We start from the raw sequence: 14529 nt of genomic DNA, 5'->3' as shown, positions 1-14529 counted from the left end.
GTGCAAATCTAAGAGCGTAACCCCCTCCACCCCCCTTTGACATTTTGAAGGTCATCTCTCTAAACACACTGGACATCCTGACTTGTGATACCTGATGCCCTGAAGTGCTCTTTGGCACTTGTTTAACCGATGTTTTTGGAGTCAACCTGGCCCTTAGACAGAAGCTTTTGTTCCACCTACTCTCCCTCCTCCAGGTGGTCTGCAGCTCCTCGCTGAAAACACTTAAACCCCTCATCCGCAGCCACTCTTTGAGGACCGTCTCACACGTTTAATGGACACTCCCTGACTTTCACCACCTCCTCAGCAGCAGCGGTCTTAAAGGGCTCTCGAGGAAACCCAATCAAGTGTGTGTGTGTGTGTGTGTGTGTGTGTGTGTGTGTGTGTATATATGGCATGGGTCCACGGGCAGGTGTGGAAGTCAGTGATCTTCCATGTCAATCTTCACAGTCCAGTCAGACAGCGCAGGTGTTCCCTCAGCACTCAAGCTCTCACACTCTGATCTCAGCCCCGCTGTTTGTCAGCTGGGGATATGACTTAGCAGCTCCAGGAGGAGGAGGAAGACGAAGAGGAGGAGGAGGGTGGAAATATAACCGGCTTTGTTGTCTGCCCCCAATTATCAGAGAGCATAATTTCTATATTTAGAAGGCTGCACTGGAGAAGACAGGGGAGGTACCGAGGAGCTCACCTGTTGCTCTAAAGCCGTGGCCACTTCTAAGAGTGTGTTTGCGCAGGGATGGTGCCTGCAGCTTTGTGTCATTTGAATCCTGCAACTATTGATTTCAGGCTCTTTGTTGTTTGTTTATTCCTTAGTAAATTGCCGTGCGCACAAATTATGAGCTGCATGTGTGTTTATAGGGATTACAGCAGAAGTGTAAGTATAGCGTTATCCACTTGATACTTTTGGGCTTTCATCCGAGTCCGGAGAGAGAGAGAGAGAGAGAGAGAGAGGCATTCTGGAAAAATCTGCAGCCAGTGGTCCCAAATATCTTCCCACCCATCCATCTATCCTTCCATCCATCCATCACTCATGTTTTTTGGCCTGCAAAAAAGAAAATCATCTTTCACACTCGCTGCATTGTACATTGCACTCCGCTTGAGTTCAATCATTTTCAGTGTCATAGCTAAGAGGATTTTGTGGTCTGCCTTCCGCAAGCAGCAATTAGACCAGCATACCTGATTTACTGACACTCCACATCGCAAGCTGTCAGCTCGAGTGGAAAATATGCTCCTCTGTTTGCATCTCCATGGAGACATTAGTAGAAAACAACCATGTTTAGGTGTTGTGGGGAAAAGAAGAGGAAGAAGCTGAGGCACTGTCATTTCGGCAGATTTTAGTCTCTCACTTCCAACGAGGCCCGGGCAGTGAACGACACTGTTGAGCGTTCGCAGTGACTGACAGTGTTTTGTTTTGCTAAAGGTATCTGAACACGCAGGACTGTACCTGGAGGAGACTGAGCAGAGGAATCTGCTCTGGTACAACAAACACACAGCTGCCGTCTGTAGGATCTGTAACACAGTGGAAGGAGGTCGACAAGAGGTAAAAGGGAGATGGATACACTTATATAATATGTATAATGTACTGTAATATATATTTCTGTCTGATAGGGTTTTGAAGAGATATAAACTCTAGCAGGAAGGTTTGTGGTTGATAAAACAATAAATAATCTTTTTATTTCAAAGAGTATTAAACATTAAAAGATGAACATGTCCAAGTCCTTTTGGCTAAAATGATATTAAACTCTGACTGCACTTTCTGAAGTACCTCACTATAACACTATAAAATTAGGTACTTTACTTGAGCATTTACATTTTTCCATTTCACAAATGAGCTCTGTTTCAACCAGCCACAACACTGAATGGAAATAGTTTCACATTTGAGGAGATGGTCTCAGTTAATTTTGGAGTTTAGGTTTTTGAAATTTGAAAGTTCTCCTCTCATCTCCTCCAGCCTGTAGTTTTAACCCCCACCCAGCCCCTCACATCTGCTGACCAAACCAGTGTGTGAGCAGCCGTGTCACCCCATCCTCTGGCCCATGGGTCCACATTACAGAGTCACAAATTAGGTCTTGACATTTTGGCGCTATAATTGCCCCCTGAAAAGCATGAGGCATCAATTAGGCTCACAGCACCATGACAGGTTATCCCTACAGGACATAATCGCCCTGCTGGACTGCTCTGCTGGACTCCCCCATCAGGGCACACACACACATACATACACACACACACACACACACACACACACACACACACACAGACACACACACAGAGAGAGAGAGAGTCTGCTGGTGAAATTTTGGGTAGCAATCAAGCCAACACAGGGCATAAAATCTGTGAGTGTGATTGATTTATGATCAATCTTTGAATAGTTTGACATTCCTAATACAAAATGAAATCCTCATGTTGAAATGATAGCTGTGTAACAACAATGTGTGTGTGGAGGCCATGCTGGAGGAGTTGCAGTGGGTCTCAGGGTGCCACTGCACTAATAACAGCATGGATCCCTTTGATTTCCCGACTCTGGTGCCGCCTGACAGTTTCTGCTCCCACAGGGTGTGGAGATCTTTAGGGTCAGAAAAAAGGTCAATTGGTTCATTTCCATAGCTTCCACTTTAAACATTCTTGTTGGCTTTGGAAGCAATTCAATCAGCAGTGAAAACACTGGTTAGCAGCGTGGAATTACCAGCCGTCGCTAACGATGCTGCGCACTCATAAACAAGATGGATGTACTACAACACAGACTGTGTGAAGCCCTGCAGGATGCTGAGATACGAAATGATATTAGACATGATTCGAACAATGTGCATAACTAAATAAAAAGCTTTGAACGTAGCGAACATAATGTACGGGTGGGGAAGACCTGAAGTCATCTTTCTTTTTGATTGGGAAGATGACTAACTTATTTATATATTAATGTTTCATATAGTGGCTTTATAAAAGACATATAGACACAATAATTCAAGTGGAAAACAAATGCATGATCTAAAACAAATGGACATTAAATGGTTAATGTGCAAAAAAAAGAATAAATAGGAATATTACTATAGAATTACTATAGAATAATATCAGCAATGCACCTAAAAACAAGACGAGTAAAATGGGCAATATATGAAAAATGTCATGTATAAACTGCACAGCTGTGGGCACAAAGACAACACATTTTATAGACTAAATATAGACCAAACTTTTAGTCCAAAAACATTTTTGAAAAAATCACAAAAAATGGCTGCCATAAATGCAGACAGATTAAATATTATAACAAAAGCTCAACAATCTAAATGATGCAGATTCATGACAATCAATCACACAAGAAGCGCTATGTTATATTTTAGATTAAATATCAAAGATTCCCTAAATTACTACTACTTCTAAACACAACACAGCCTTCCTCTCTTCATCAACAGATTACCTCACTGTGTGAAGTCAGGCTTTCACTTAAGTATGTTTGTCTTGATACATCATACCAAGTGTAATTGTCTATTTTGGCCATAACAACTGCAAACACCAGAGGAAAGAGCCCGGCTACGTGTAACGCTCCCTGCCTGGTTAGAGAGCATGTTAGAGGAAGACTGTACTCTTACTGCCTACCGGTGAAAGTGGAAATGTGCTTTGTTGCCCCTCAGTCAGGCGGAAAATTGCAAACCCATTTGTCATTGTGTGCCAAGATGCAGAGGTCAGTCAATAGATTCCTTCATGACAAGCTTATGGAATCGAATGTTTTTCCACGGCCTCACCCTTTCACACCTGCACCTCCAGGTAAAATAACAAAACAAGGGGAAAAAGAGAGAAAAGAGGGCTTAGAGCGAGCGACTTAAACACAGGGAAGAGAAAAACGATATGTGAGAAGAATTTGCCGTGAAACCCTGCACGTCTATTTCAGCTCATTTGAACCCAATATACATTTAGCTCACAGTGGCAGATGAAATGCCAGGTTTTGGCCAACATCCAGACCTGGAGAATACCACTAATTATTCCTGCCTGTGACCACAGAACATTCTTACAGGCTCAAAAGGATGTTTTTTCTTATCCTCTTGGTCAAAACACCAACTGCTTGATTTATGGTAATTAAAGAAACACTTAACCAAACTTTCCCACTGCTTGACTGACTGCTTAAAGCTGCAGAGAGGTTCCAAGCTGCAGCCGTGCTGACGGATACCACAAAACTGATTCTGCTTTCAAATCATTTTGAAATAACAGTCAATAGTTTGAGTACGTCTCTGTGCAGCAAATAAATGATGATGCATAGTGTCTGCAGAAGGTCAATGAAGATCTATATAAAAGACAAATAGCCTTAATTGTCTTTCTGCTTGAGAGCTTAATGCAAGACGAGGCTAAAGTCATACTTTTTATGCTTGAATAGTTTTGTTGCTAAATGCAATTTGGTTGTGATGTGATTTTGTTTATAACAATGAAGATTGTCAGGATATTGGTGCAGCTACTTCAGTCAAATAATAAAGATTAAAGCAAGACAAAGCAGGCTATCAAAGTGGTAAATATTGAATTTCCCCCTCACACAACCTTCTTGAGTCGGTTGTTTTAAAGGCGCTATATGCTATCACAACACAGCCGACGTTTGCATTACCATCTGTCGACGGGCTCAGCATCAAACTTCCTTCCTTTAGTTGCCAAGAGCTGTTTCCAGTGGTGGAAAGCAACATCAAAGTTAACTCTTGTTCTGCTTTTTTTTCCTATCAACTCTTTTCTTCTGTTGAAGTTAGCATGCTAACCAGCTAGCGCCAGTCTGGAAAAAACTTGCAGTTTCAATTTATTTACAAATTAATCAATTTAACTGAGAGTGAGATTGATGAGTCCACAACATGGGTGAATAAATGGAGTGATGTAAGTCCAAAGTGACTTACAAGTGAGGGACATCACTAAAGCTTCAGTGCAGTAGGAGACCTTGGCGTAAGTAAAGCTACGTCCGAACTACTACGGTTGAAAATGATCTCCATCCAGACACACCTGACAGTATGGACTGTCCCTCGGTATGTCCCTTGGTAAGGTATCGTGTGGCGTTCGTATTCTAATTTTGTAGTGAAACGATATCCATGTTTGTGACATGCTCAAGCGTTGTCATACCAAGTGCAAGTAAGGTTGCAGATGCATAACCCCTCAGTGTTTAAAGGCTTTGTTTTCTTTTTTGTGAATTCATCCTTTCATTTATAAGAGGTAGACTGTGTTATCAATTCTTTTCAAAATTATATAGTCTCATTTTACAGTGTGAAATTTCCATTTGCAGAGTGTTTACATCCATTCTTGTCAATAATCCTTAAATTGAAGAGACAAAAATAATTTTCCTTTCCTTTGCAGATGTGTGTCTATTCATTGTGTATAGGATATCTCCTGTGACAAGATTGCTACACAGATAGAGTTTAAGCAGGGCTTTGTCCTGTAGTACATTAATCTGTAGCTCTTACATAGTTAAATTGTATAAATCACAGGGCTAAACATGAACAAGTCCCAGCGAGTTCCAAGGCACAAGTGATCCAAGAGTGCCGCTTGAGACCCAGTTGTTTTGGAGAACAGAAAGGAGCCTGAGCCAACACAGAAAACCACTTCAGAGGAATCAATGTGAATCAATAGACCTGTAATCTGTTGCACTCTAAATGCTGCATTCAATCCATAATTACATCACTTATACATACTGTAGATGGGTCTATAATATAAAAGGTGGATGAAAGTGGATTCAGGCAGTTTATACAACTGTCATGATGATTGTAACTTGAGATCACATTAAATTTGTCTTTTGTAAAGAGAAAAAAGATATGATTGACTTTTCAGTGTGAGCTCAGCGCTGCAGTGGCTGCTCTCGCTGTGATCTCTGGGAGTGTTAGCGGTGCAAAATGTTGTGGGGAACTTCAAACAGACGTAGCAGCAGAGCTCAGATCCTCCTCCACAGTAATAACTTTGAGTGCTTCTGGAAGGAGGAAATCCCCTGGCCAGGAAAGACACATCACTCCATTACAGAGGCAACGAGCCGGGCGGTTTAACACAGCCAACCCACAGACTCCACCTTGAAATAACAACACACAAGATTACTGGATGGTACAAAACCAATGCTCTTGTAATGGAGCACATGTTAACTCAGACACAAACTTCCACATATTAAACATTTTACAACCAAACTTTAATATATATTTTTCGCAAAATAGCAAGAAATCTTGCCATCTTATAGCATTTATAGAATAAGAGAGCTGTACAGTATTTTCAAGTCTATAAGTCAAGTAAGTTAAGGTTATTTACAGGTTTATAAACTGTACAGCATACAACAATATCCACACGTCTATAGACGCTCAACTCAGATAAGGAAAAACTGCTCCAAATCATATAAGCATTAAGGTCAAACTTGACCTATGAAAATTATCCTTAAGATTATGCAACAGAATCTGTAGAAAACTTCTTAGAGACCCATATCCAAATCCATCCCAGGCTGCTGCTTACGACTGCTGATTTCTCAAGCTTATCACAGATTCAGAGGTTAATCAGTAGAGCATGGAGCAGGCCTTTATTTTGCTAAAGCCTGCATTTCCCCCCAGTATCAAAGGCACCATGAAGAAGCAGAGCAAGGAGCTGGAGCAGGTGATAAGCTGCAACCTTAAGGAGAATTAAACAGGACCAGGAGAAAAAGATTCACCCGTCAAAGGAAACTTTAGGACACTCTCATACTTCTGTCAAGAGGAATGTTACTTCTGACACACAACGCAGCTTTTATAGTGATTATGAAGCAGTTATTGTGGATTTTATAATTTTGAAAAATTAAACTTTTGTCACTGTCTTTGAGCAAATGCAACTTGTGCCGTTTAGAAAAACTTTAGTTAGCTAAGAGGCAAACAAAGGTCCAGAGCCATGCTAACAGCCCAGTGGGAATACACTAAATGCTAATGTCAGCATGCTAACATGTTCACAATGACAATGCTAACATGCTGATATCTAATGTAATGTAATGGTAATGTTTACCATTATCACAGTCAAGTTTAGCGTGTTAGCATGCTACTGAGACATTTGCTAATAACAACTTAACACAAACATTATAGTTCTGCAGCTATTTGGTAACAAACCAAAATATTGAATAAACAATAGATAAAACTTTGTGCTACGAAAGTCAGAGACACATAAGTCAGGGGTTCGTCAAGGTTATTAGAAAAGACCTCCAAATAGCAAATGACAAGTTGTTGTGGTAATCCATCTGATAGCTGACATGACATTTCACTTTGAACCACTAAAGAAACATCATGGTGACACTTGAGGAAAAATCAAAGTCACTAGGCTTCCTTTGGGGAACAAAAGTTTCATATCCATTGATTGAATAGTCGTTGAGATGTTTTAGTCTGGACTAAATGCTTTGGCCTCCTCCTCTTAAGGCATGCATACCTCTCCACGTCCCAGTAACTAATCATCATACAGATCTGGCCAAGAATAGAGTAGCTGAACAGACAGGAAATATCATATTCAAGCTTTCTAGAGTTTCACCTGAGCTTCCCAAGTTCATTTCCCAGGCCTTGACCAAGAAGATATCAGCATTGTCTGCTTCAGTAGGCAGAAATTAGACTTCAAAGCCTCCAGACCCCGGACAAAGGTATGGGGACTTGTTCAAACGTTCCAGTGTAGAGAGGCATTTATTTCCTCACAATAATGTTTACTGTGCTCTCAGTAATAGGCTGCTCTAGCTCACATTATTCTGTCTGGTTGGCTCGGGTCCTCCACTGAGCCAGGTGTGTTTTTATTGAATTCAGACTTATCAGTGAGGTGATCAGAAACCTGTTGCCAACTCGGCGGGTCGACCTCTCCATGTTATGAAACCAGAAACATTTGTAGAGAAAAATAAAGACAACGCATGGTTTGATTGTGAAAAGGACACTGTTATCAAATATCACGCTTTCAGCTTCAGTCCTGGTTTAAATTATGTGTCTAATTCACTGAAGTTGCCTTTAAGAGGAATGAGTCAGAGCTAGCAGCTAGCAGCATCTCTCAGATAGCTGACACCCGTCTGCTCGGGAGGATCAAAGTGCTTCTCTGTGCACATTAGGAAAATACAGGGGACTCATTTCAAGCGCTCAAAGTGCCACATAGATGCTTAGCCACACATTCCCCCTGTCAGAGGCAAACAAAGACAGTTTTCTGGGAGGAGAAAGGCATGCTGTTTCCCCAACATGCCTCACCTGTGGTGACCAATCACAATAGCAGTTACAATCCCGAGCCCTGAAGGAAGATAGGTGAGGGTTTATGTTGTCATTGGTGGATGTTTTACAATTGGCTGTAATACATCTTGAAGTTAATGTTTATTTTCACAGGAACCACCTCATTCCTTTGGTCTGACCCAGAAAGATGTAGTGTGTAATCATAACAGCATTGATAGGAGCATGTTTAAATGTCTGCAGACGTTACACATTCATTCAGCTTCTGCTGTGTCAACAAGCAAGCTGTCATGCTGTGAACTGGCAATGTTATCTTAATTTTAGGCAGCACATGCAAATATTTAAGTAGAACACAAGTAGAGCTATAGATACCACAGTTCTTATTTCGTTATTACTTCATATTTCTATTGATAGTGATATTTCTGAGAAGTGTGTGTGTGTGTGTGTGTGTGTGTGTGTGTGTGAAGCAGAGGCTGTGTGCAGTGAAAGTGGAGGTGCAGCCAAAGGGGAAAGTTTGTGCCAAACTCCTGAGGACAGAGAGCGGTGGCTGCAGTGAGAAGGCCAGATTGTGTTCCTTTATCATCACTGGCTGGTACCTGAACAGACGGAGGTTAAAGGGTCAGTTCACCCAAAATACAAAAAAAAAAAAAAGCATAAAGTTCTCACTTACCTGTGTTGATATCTAGCCATCCAGGTCAGTGGTGGATGAAGTATTAGATACTTTAGTCCTTCACCGCAGTGTAGAAATCCTGCATTCAAAACAGAAAATAAAACATAATGATGTACTTAAAGTTTCAGATTTCAGCATATAAAGTATGGTCTCTTTCTGAGTGTTGTATCGTGTCAGTATGAAGGTCACGTTTTGAATGTAAAATATTTTATATCTTTTAATAAAATATGTCTAATGTGTTAGCAAACAGTTGCTTATTAGCACATCTGGCAGACACAGAGCAACATCAGCATTCATTTGAAATTGTGTTTCTGGCAACCTGATGAAGTTAAGTCCCATACTCCCCCACCCACTCTTGAGGGAAATATCTGGCTCTTTAGCTGCTAAATGCTCCACTGAAGTAAGTTCACCAGCTAGCTGCTAACTGTTGTTTGGTGCTGAACTGGTAATGTACAGAGGGTTTATGAGATGTTCTTCATGCTAAATGACAGTGTCCTGCTGCAGCTGGGAACAAGTTTGATGAGAGCAGCGAGAGTGAACCAAAACTGTAAAGTTGTGGGCCGTAAAATCAATGCAAATAGCTGAAAGATACTAAAGCACTACAGGGTCTTTCGAGTTCCTGTAATCATGTGATTCATTATTGATGTCAAAATATGCTTTATAGCAGCTTTAAATGCAGGACTTGAGAGAGTATGTTTAATCACTCTCCACCATTGGCCGGAGCTGTAAGATTCATCTCTCAAATTTCTGCCTCATTACATTACGATGGAGATGACTAGAGTTTAATTCATGGTGCTCAGGACATCGAAAATGTTTTATAATGCAACAGCAATGTGTCAGAAACACTGCTGTGGAGTGTTTCTTTAGTACTAAGTAACATTTAGTACCACTCTAATACCACATGCACATTTCCACGTATTTCCAATGTATGAGTCAGGCAGCAAAGCCAAAGCTATCTAGAAACCACTAGAGATAGATGAGAAAATATATATTTCTAATTCTAAGACTTATAACGCCCAAAACAAAAGACTGATTTACTGAAAGTGCCTGCTGAGGAATACTGAAATAGCACCATTGGTATTACAAAATAAAAGGAAATGAGCCTTTCAGTCTGACAGGGAGAACCAACACTGTTTCAGACACATCAAGTAAGATTAGCCAACACTGAAGAAATGCTGTTTTAAGGGTGGAGATGGAGAGTGTAAATCTGTTAGCTGCTCAGGACCTCACTGCAACTCACAAATCACAGGCGGCCTGGCACTGGAACTCAGGGCCTCCTGGAATAAGCTGCAATCTGACAGAGCGTCAGATCGATAATAAAACATTACTGATAGCCTCAAGCTTCGAGCTGTCCAGAGACCATGTAATGGAGAATATGCACACACACACACACACACACACACATGGTTCTGATGGATAGGACAACAGATGAACCAATGAGGTAGATAATTATGGGAGCAGACATCTGCAAAGCCTTTCTGAAATGTGTTTCTTTCTCATTAAAGCCGTCATCTTTCTATTTTGCAGTAACATGCAAAAGTATTGTCTGTTCGCCCTGTTGTGATGTTGTGGGACAGAAGAGAGGAGAAGAAAAAAGCTGATGACAGGGCACTTTCATGTTACTTATCGTGACACCCTATCAGACTGATCTAGATGGGCCAGACAAAGTACCACCAGGTCCCGTAGCTTTGAGCTGAATTTCATCTGTTTCATCATATCTCCCTGTCTTTACTCCTCAGGGGAGATGAGGTTGGTGGTCCACGCATTTAGACCACAGTGAAAAAAGAGGGGGAGCCTGAATAACAGATAAGTCTCGTCTTATTCAAGAGGAGGCATCTGTGTTTTATGAAGAATACACAAATATGGAGCTGGATGAAAAGAGAGAGAGAAAAGCTCCGATAAACTACACACACATCGTCTCACGCAACACTTGTCAGGAGGTGATAGTGTGATCATCCCTTAAATGTCCCTGAAGCTTTGAGAGGATGAGTCCAACAAACATCCAGAGACAGTTGCATAGATTTTCTGATTTGCATTTGTGCAAAAACAAAAATGAACAGCAACATGTCACCACAGAAAATAAACATTATAAGAGACAAACTAATACCTCAGTGTTAAGTGGTTATCTCACAAGTGTCTGTGTATCTCAAACTGTGATGTGGAACAAACTGATGTCTTGATGGTGTCGCCTCTCTCGGCCCGCACAGCCCTTCAGCGAGTGCTGTGATGTTGTTTCCAGACGGCACTAGATATGCATCATAGACAGTCAGGGAGACATTAAGGTGGGTGAGTGTGCAGGCCTTCCTTGAGTTGGAGAGTTAGTTTGAAAGTGTGTAAAGCACAAGGAGCGACTAAAAGTGATAAAAGAAAACTGTGAACCCTTATCGTCTAAAATAAATCTGAAAACCATATCTGTTGGTTCTTATTCTCTGTGACGTTGCAGTCGAGAGAAAACAACAACAGCTCGCTCAGACTGTGCGTAGGAAGTGGTGCTTTGAGTCAGCCTGTTGACAAGACAAGCAGTTATAATGTTTACCATATTCACCATATTAGTTTAGCATGTTAGCGTGCTAACACATGCTAATTAGCACTAAACACAAAGTACAGTGGAGGCTGATTGTTCGGTCATAAAGCAAAGTGTTGGACAAATTAAAATCTTGACCCGATGATGGCGCTAGATGAAAGGTCAGGGAGTCAGCAACATAAATGTCCTAGCAATCCATCCAATATTTGTTGAACTATTACTGTCTAGTGTTGGTGGACCAACTGAACAACATTGCCGTACCTTGTATCACATTATCGTGGGGAAACAGCTTTTGTGTGGATGTCTGCACAGAGTGCAGTGGGGTTGCACAAATTTGTTGAACATTCACTCAGCAGCACTGACCAGTTGTGGCAGCTGTTCACCACTGTTTTGCTATTGCTACATAGCCAGCGTTAGCATCAACAGCTTTACTTACCAGTCTAGAAGAAAACATTGCGAGTTCAGCATCATTCCTTTACCCAATCACCACCACCCACTCATGGCAAGACACCACATTTGGCGGCAGAGAAAACTTACAAATAACCCCTTTAAGATGAAAGATGGATAAAAAAAAAAAAAAACTATTACTTGTGTTTTTGAACTTCCAGAAATGTACAATCACGAACAGGCCGCATATCAAGATCAGACGAAAAAGATATTCATTCCGTGAAATCAGTTTGTAGATGCAGCTAAAAAGTTTCTACTCTAGGCAACATTAGCATTCTGCCTGAGGGTGGTGTAGTTTGGTAACACTCTGGAGCCACTAGGTTTCCGGCAGTGGTAAATACTGCACCAGCCAACAGAGAACGCGCAGTGAAAGTCCCTTTTTTTCCCGCTGTAATATTAATACGCCTTAACAAGCTTTAGTAATCTGTTGTTAGTCATTGCTCAGAGTGACACGACTAAACTCCTCTCAGTGCTGCACAGTGAAGGGTGCAGGTATTGACAATGAAGGTATGTAATTCCCTCTTTTAGCTGTTGTTCAGCTCTTGTTCGGTGCTTGTTCTTGCATGGAGCTGCAGCGGGAAACCCCAGCTCCCCAAGACAGAGCACACTCTGCTCATCTGCAACAGGGCTGCCAGGTGTCAACTTGTGACACTGCAATAAAAAAGCATTTTTTCCACGCTGGTAATGCCTCAGAGAGAAGTCTATAAATAACTTGTGTGCTTGCTTGATTTGTTTGTTCATTCATAGTTTCGACTCTAAAAGAACATCACTCTCTGATTTGTTCCCAGGTGGTGAATTTGGAACAGTTTGGGAACAAATGCACTAAGGTACCTGTCATCTTTTATCACACCACTTTACTGTTAAATATAGTACAACTACTGTAAATGAAGCCTGACAAAGTCAAACACAATTGCAAATTAGATTAATTTTAGACCTTTCTTATCCTCTAGATTGTTAAAAAACCTGGCTTCAGTGGTGGAATTTTTACATGTTAGAGATAAGGACAGACTGCTCTATTTGTCAGTGCATGGGGCCCCTTAAGGGCCCGGAGAATCTGATGTCCGCACACTCTTTCTCCTGCATTCTGACATTTTCTCAGCAGTATGAGGTTACATACAAGGAAAAAGACATCCACATCATCAAGCCTCCTTTTCTGCGAACAAAACGGCCTCTCACTCCTGTTTTTAGCGACATCAGGACAAAATGTCAAAAGTTCCCAAAAGGTTGCTGGCAAAACAAAGTATTCTCTAAATGAGAATGGACAGGAGCGAACATTTTTAGATGACCTATGTATCAGTTGCTATTTTTATCTGCAGCTTCTGTTCGGTACGTTGACCTCTGACCTGTTAGGTTCACTCTGAATTTTAGAAAAGGGCAAAGAGCACAAAGTGTACTGAAGTACATCCCCGGGATTACAAGCGTTCCAGGGTGAGAATTTGTAACCTGCGGTGGCTGCAGGCTACCAAGGTCACAGCCCACCCATGGGGGAGGGAAGATAAGGTCACAAAGGCTGAGGAGGATGCATGTTCCCAGACACAAAGTAGACAGCTCCGGAGCTGAAACATAAAACACAGGAAAATACTGGCAGGCAGGAACGGCGTGATTCTTGATATTCTTGATTTTTTTTAAAAAAATGGTTTTATTAGATTAAAGGTTTAAAAGATAAATGTGGCAAAATGATGAAGCCAATAAAACCTAATTTCATGTCAGATCATGCTGACAATTAAATCTGCTTTGAATCTAAAGATATCTCTAAGCAGTGCAGGAAAGATTACAATTTGGACAGTGCAAGCAAAGCGGATACACAATAACAACAATACGCTCTTGCATACTTGATTGCAGTGGGGTCCCTCAGGAAGAAAAGGTTATAGGATCTCTGAAAAGGCGGCCATTGTTCATCATCTCCAGCAAAATGACTTTGTAAAACTGAGAAGAAGAAAGGCAAACCACTGGACCAATAGCAGCCCCTGAAAGTGGAGAGCACTGATGCATGAGTGAAAAGTGCCTTATGTCAAATATAATTGCCCTGAAAAACAAGCTAGCGATGTCTGATTTGATTCCCTCCTGTTTGGCTCAAGTTACTTCCTGTCTGCTCTAAGCATGTTTGTCATGACAATGAAGTTCCTGGAGAGATTTTGGGATGTTCTGATTTCTTTCTCCACCAAAGGGCTGAATTTAATGACCTCTCATTTCCAGTTTTTTTTTTCTAGCTTGAAGTCATGTTTTATTTAATGTCCCTGAAACTTGTTTGACTTTAAAGCAATAGTTTGACATCTTGGGAAATAAACTGTATCAATTTGCACCTGAGAGTAGGATCAAGTTGTTTAATCAGTTCAAAAACCAAAGTGCAAAAACGTCAAGCTACGGTTTTACACACCAGCATATCACCATATTAGTTTAGCATGTTAGCAAGTTGCAAGTTGACATTTGCTAATTAGCACAAAGCCGCAGCCCTTGGGCTCAAAAATGAAGCAAACACAGAAATGCCAAAAACTTAGACTCCCATGTTAAAATGCAACTTTACAGCAGAAATAAACATTTCTAAATTCACCTGTTCAAATTTCATAAAGTTATACGCATAATTGGTTGGCGGGGTAGTGGCTTCTCTGAGTGACAGGTGGGTCCCATCACAGTTGGCCAGCTACTTGATGTTTTTCTGCTAACTGTCTGCAGTGTTGCTAGCTTAACACTTTGTCACTAGATTTAGCGACTTTTTAGACCTCTAAAGTGTGTGTGTGTGTGTGTGTGGGGGGGGG

This window comes from Seriola lalandi, unplaced genomic scaffold (assembly GCF_002814215.2).
Source record: "Seriola lalandi dorsalis isolate HSWRI2012SDOR001 ecotype SW California unplaced genomic scaffold, Sedor1 jcf7180002054971, whole genome shotgun sequence".
NCBI classification, from domain to species: Eukaryota; Metazoa; Chordata; class Actinopteri; order Carangiformes; family Carangidae; genus Seriola; species Seriola lalandi.
Note: the sequence above shows the minus strand (reverse complement) of the source record.